This window comes from Nothoprocta perdicaria, unplaced genomic scaffold (genome assembly GCF_003342845.1).
Source record: "Nothoprocta perdicaria isolate Ctin4 unplaced genomic scaffold, notPer1 scaffold_240, whole genome shotgun sequence".
NCBI lineage: Eukaryota > Metazoa > Chordata > Aves > Tinamiformes > Tinamidae > Nothoprocta > Nothoprocta perdicaria.
In genome coordinates this window covers 314,415-320,669 of record NW_020455467.1, presented here as the reverse complement: position 1 = coordinate 320,669, position 6,255 = coordinate 314,415, and positions in this window count along the sequence as shown.

Genomic DNA, 6,255 nt, shown 5'->3' with positions numbered 1-6,255 from the left:
AAAACCAAAAAAAAAAAAAAAGCCTAGTTACTGATGCTGGTGGTACAATTGACTATGCTCCATTTGCCTAATGCTAGTTGAGATATAATAAAGCAGGGTTTTAAGGGACCAAGGTAAAGCCTGGCTGCTGCCCCCCTTCTTTCTCATCCCAACTATCCTCTTGTAGTTGCTTAGATGAACATGTAAAGGGTATTCCATATGTAGACAGTATTCCTTTTGGGAGCCAGCAAAGAGCTTGTGTGCAATTTCCTTCAGCTGAGCAGAGGCTACAGCTCCATAGCGGCTATAACCCAGCTGAGGTTTGTGGTGGGCAGCAGTAACTACCTTCATGGAGAACTGGTCTGTGTGCTGCCCCCTCCAGCGCTCTCACCGTGGGCTGATGCTGGTGCTGATTCGAGGCTGTAAGTGGCTGTAACGTGTAGATGGGGTGAAGGAGGGAACACACTTTCTGTAGCAGTTAGCTCTTGGGCCCTCTAACTGCCCTTATGTAGGTCCGTTTAATTGAGTCATGTGGTAAATTAAGCCAACAAGGAAGCAAAGTCAGTGAAGGAAAGTAATGGAAAAAAATGCTCGTAACTGACTTATTATGCTGAAATCACTGTGAAAGGTCTGATAAGCTTCAGGACAAGGGAAAGAGCAGAAATTTGTGGTAGTGGAAGGAGGATGAGTGAAAAAGTCAGATGGGAGCAGAGAAAAAGGGAGGTTGCATCTATGAAACATCCTGGTGTGGGTCAATACAAGAAAAAAGGAAGTTTCTAGAAAATGCATTTCTGAGAAGTCAAATACTGTCTTAAGTTCCAGGAATATGAGAAGCGAAGGAATATGAGAACAAGTTCCACTTGTTTGTTGAGATGCATTTTCTTACTCAGTGGGAGGTGCCTGTGACTGCTCAGGTTCATCTCGCATTTGTTCCTCTAGCATAAAAAAAGAAAAAAGTTTTTCCTTCTTGTATTCTCTTTCTCTGTCCTTCCTTTGTTATGTTCATTGTTTTCTTCATCCACAGTGTTTCAGAACACTGGGATATATCAGGGCCCATAATGAAAAGATTTTTGTCCAATATGTATTTTCTGACAGCCCTAGCAACTATTCAACTGCATTGTCCTCGATGGCTTCTTAGCTACTGGACAAGAAGATGACTATAATTTATGTACTATTTAATACAATATTTAGGACTAAAATCTTCTTGTGAGTATTTATCATAGTCTGTGAGATTTATAAACAGTTTGGGAATTAATTCTCTGGTGACAAACTGGAAAAAAGACAAAGATGGTAAGATCTGTTGTACACCATGAAATTGTTTTCCTTCCCTCTCTGTGTAATTGCTGTAGAAATAGTTGCTGTAGAAATTACTGTAAAAAAATATTGCAGGAATGAAAGGCTAGACAAGGTATTCCTTCTATAAGTACCATTGTTTATGTTTCAAATATGTCATTGCCAAGGGGACCCCCCCAAAAAAAGTGTGTCCTGGTGAAATGGGCAATCTGTCTATTAATAAAATAAATCTAAGGAAAAATGAGTATAAATATAGGTACACCTACAAAAAAAAAAAATTATTGTTGCCTTTCAGATTTGGGGAGGAATTTTGATAAGACCCATACTAACAATATGATAAATACTCTTGAAGAATAAAAAGCTGACTCATAGGTATCCAGCTGATGACAAAACCCATATAGAACTGGGTACAGAGGAAGGGAATGGAAGGAATGTGCTGCACAGAGACTTTATCTGAGAAGTTTGTCATCTGGGCCACATTTGGGATACTGTACCCAGGGTGTGCTGAGTAAAGCCTTTAGCATTAGGGTTAGGAATAAGAGAAAGGGAGAGCCAGAGGTGTCATTGTTACGTTTTTGGAAAGAGCCCTCCAGCAGGAGGACTGCCCTGCAGAGTATTTCTTGAAGAAGGTTGTCATCTGGGCCATGCTTGGGGTAGTGGCATGGAGCCTGGCATGTGTCTAGTTAAATTCCGAGGGTTAGGGTTGAGAGTAAGTCTAGAGGCGTTGTTGTTAGGACTTGGAAAGAGCCTGCCGGTGGTCAGAATGACCTGCACAGAGAGAGCTTCTCCGAGGAGCTTCTCACGTGGGCCACGCTTGGGGTACTGCACTCGCCATGTGCCCACTTAAACTTGTAGGGTTAAGGTTAGGGTTGAGAGACACCTCTACCGGAGGTGTCATTGTTAATGCCTTCAGAAAGAGCCCCCCAGGGAATGTGCTCCCTAGACAGTGTTTCCCTAGGGAGTTTCTCATGTGGGCCACACTCAGGGTACAGGGCCCGGCATGTGCTGAGTAAATCCTTTCGTGTTAGGGTTGAGAGAGAGTCCAGAGGTGTCATCGTTATGTTTTTGGAAAGAACCCCCCAGTGGAAGGAATGTGCTGCGCAGAGTGCTGCTCTAAGAAGTTTGTCATCTAGGCCACGCTGGGGTGCTGCGCCCAGCACGTGCCCAGTTCAACTGGTAGGGTTAGAGCTGAGAGAAAGGGAATGTACAGAGGGATATATTTGTCAGAGACCTGCATAGGAGTAAGAAATCAATATCTCTATCAATTGCGCCCTATCTGAGAATCGAGACAGCATCTGTCCTTACAAGTGCTGTCTTTTCACCTGAGATTAGGGGATATTTCTACCAATTTATGAAGCAGTGATATATGAGATGATAACAGAAGAGGGCTGCTTTCCAGTGTCTGTGTTTCATGCCAGGGCATTTCTCTTGTTCCAAAGAATACAGAGAGAATACTAGCTCGTGAGGAACACAAGATCAAAACTTGGCCTGAAAAAGATTATAGAGAATATACACATTAACTGCTCTTTTTTTTTTTTTTTTTTTTTTAATAATGTAATAGGATTTGTTCTAGTCCTACTTGAACAGCAGATAATAAGGAAGAGTGTGGCCTGTAACTGAAACTCAACCTTGTAAAAATTGTTGGCAATGAGATATCTGTGGGACTGTTTGCTCTCTGTTAATGGGAGCATAAAATCCAATCATAAAGTTTGCAGCGCTGCACCTGTGAGCCTGGCAGAAGTCGCTGCCGCAGGCTCCGTTCGATGGTGACAAGGTGTAGATGGGAGCAGGCCTTAGGCTGCAGGTAGCAGGGCCTGGTCTAGCACGACTAAGGCAGTCTAAAGGCACGATCCTAGGCGTGCTGAAGGTGTGATGATGGATGCAGATGGCTCTGCTTTGGATCCCTCTAGTGCACATGCAACACAGATTTCTCTTTGCCTCGATGGATAAGCCAAAGAATTCAGCAGAACCCAAGGTATTTTTGTATTAGATAATAGCACATAATGTAATCTAGCAATTTGCAGTTTTAGAGTCAATTTGCCTACTTGAATTCTTCAGTTGAGGCTATATTATTATTATAGAAGGAGCTTGGAGAGGTTAATATCCTCAAACTAGTTATTGGTGTTATCTATTTTTGTTATCTTTGAAGGTCTATGCACTCTTTGGGAGGAGCAACCTATATGGACTCAAGAAAGCTGTGACACAGTTGGAGAACACAGACTTGAGCTTTCAGACCCTGACTGCACCAAGATCCGCCGCTAGTAACAGTATTCCCTGTTCTCCAGGCTGAAAAAAAACCTAAACTGCTTTTTATTCCCGGGATGATTTTTTTTTCCTTTGATGCACAGATTCCCTTCCCTGCACAGATCTGTAACCAAAGATTTTCATGATCTGTTATCGTGTCCTTACACTACAAATATATGATGAAAGCCGTGTTACCTATACAAGGTGCTAACTGAGAGAATATTCTATAGTAATGTCTTTTCTTTAAGCAGAAGTTGGACAAAATTATAGAATTAAGCATTTCATGGTGACGGTTATTCTCTCTGAGGAAAGGGTTCGAATTCTTTTTCCTTCTCTAAGGAGGTCTTTTTCAAAGAGATGCAGGCCTCTCTTAGCCCTAAAACATTTTTCAGCTGGAATATCTGCTATTAAAATGACAGAACCCAAATGTCAGACTTGGATGAAGCCAAGTGTAAACTTGTGAAGATCTTCTGTTCTCTGTTTTTTATGGTGGGCCTATCTGTTGCAGCTGAGCAATATCCAGAGAGAGTAGCACATGGTGCTTGTGCACCAGTTGTCATTTGTCACCCTGTGCTACCAGGGTGAGTAGTTCTGGCTTGGAGAGCAGAAAGTGCTGTTTCAATGTGTTTCCTGGTTGTAAAACCCCAGAAGAGTCTGATGAAATATCTGGAGAACTGTGTGGAGAGGCAGAGAGATTGCACCATGAATAATGCAAGTGGATTTATAATTGCCTGACAGGATGTAGCAATTGACCAGTGGAATTCATCCAGGCTATTAAAAGTTGATATTTTTGCTTGAAATGTGCGTATGAGTGGTTCGACGACTTTAAAGTTCAAATAAATCACAAATCCCTTGTTTATATCACTTGTGCAGTAGAGTCCTTCTCAAGCGTGATGCTAAGTAGTCTTTGAAGGCCTTGTGTCTGGGCTTTATCAGATCAACCAGTATCAAAGGTTAGGCTTGATTTATTAAATTTGTGTATCTTCCAGTCTTTCTTCTATCCAATTCTATTAAGTTGTTAAGGAACTGCAAGCAAGAAAAGGCTTTTATTAAAATGAAGCTATAACAACATCAGTTTCACTTGACCTTCGCTCATTCAATGCGTAGATAGGGCGAAAGCATGGAGGTAAGATACCAGGGCCTGAGCTGACTCCCTGTACTGTATACCCTCTGGTTTCTGATATAGTGGAAGTCCTAAATTTGCTCAACTGGCTATGTAGAGAATTGTGCTAAGAAATGTGGAGTCAGGAAAGCTGAAGCCCATTCACAAGGCTCCTGTTGAAAGGCTAGGAAACTTTACATAATTTTCCTTCTTTCCCTTCCCCCCCTCCCCCCCCCCCCCCCCCCCCCCCCCCCCGGGAAAATTGCAGCTGGAAATTCTCTAAGCCAGAAACCCACCTGGTTTTCTAGATCATGGTGCTTTTAGGTCTGCACTCCTAAATGCCAGCTCTTCTGCAGGCCAGAATGCTAATTCTTCACTCTAGACCCTCTCTATCTGGACAGCATGGTTTGTGCCAGAAACGCTGGTTCTGTTTCCATTAATAAGATTAGGCAGGAAGATTAGGCAGGATAGGGTGCAAGCACAGGCTAATATTTAACATGTTGTTAGTGGACTCCCTGGCATGGATTTGGCCCACGCACTGTCTGTCCCAGGTATTGTTTGGCTAATCACATAGGACAGACACTGCTTCCAGTGTGTTCTATGGACCAAGTCACTCTGTTTTGGGGAAAGTAAGCACTTGGACCTGGCTGATGATTTAGCCACTGTGCCTACAAGCACAAGTGCACTGTGCTTTATAGCCACCAGAGCTAGGGAAGCGAGGTATGTGGCCAGAGCCACCCAGCTTTTTGCTTGATGGTGCTGAGATCTGCAAAGTCCTGAGTGCCCAGACTCTGCCAACAACTGCATCCTGGATCCTTTTCCTAGAGTCAGCGTGACCAAGGCCAAGTCAATAAGCTGGCCTGAGCACTCTTCCAGCTGAGCCTCTTCAGAGAATTTCTCACCTCTGCAGGTTTTCTGAGCCATCATGAAATGCCAATCTTGCCAGGACTGTAGTGGTTAAGCAACAAGTACATAAACAGTGCTGCAGGGTGAAAGAAAGGATACTTGCCTAATAAAGTGATTATTTTTCCATTTGGCCTAGAGAAATCTTGGTCTTGATGGTCATCAAGATTTCAGTATGACTAAGCAGTCAATTGTGTACAGATGGAAGGGTTTCATAGGACTCTTCACTTTAGAGGAGCATTATGTCTGATATAATCCCCCAACCTGGATGCTTGCTAGGCTGCAGTATTTTGGTCCTTGCATATGGCCTGGGAGTCCAACTAGCCTGCAGTACTGGCTGCTCTCTCAGCTTCTCTAATGTGCTATATGATGTCCCACCTGCCCTAAGATTTTGCAGTCAGGAGCTGTCCCTCTTCAGCAGCTTAAGCGCAACCCTGCCTTTTTCTCCACTCTTCTGAATATTCTAGGTTTAAAGTTAGCCTTTTTGTATAACCAAACCAAGCAGGCACACGTAGCTTTTTTATAGAACAGATCAGCTATAGGAACAGCTTTTTATAGAAAAGATCTAAACCAAAGTACGTCCTATTGTGCTTTGTTTTCTCATTTTCCTGGTCACTACAGATTGTGAGACCTCTGTGAATGATTTGTCTTAATGTCCCCACAATCTCCCATTTTCTCCCATCTGCTTGCCTGGACCCTGTTTTCTATGCCTTGTGTTTTCCTGCCCCAGTTTT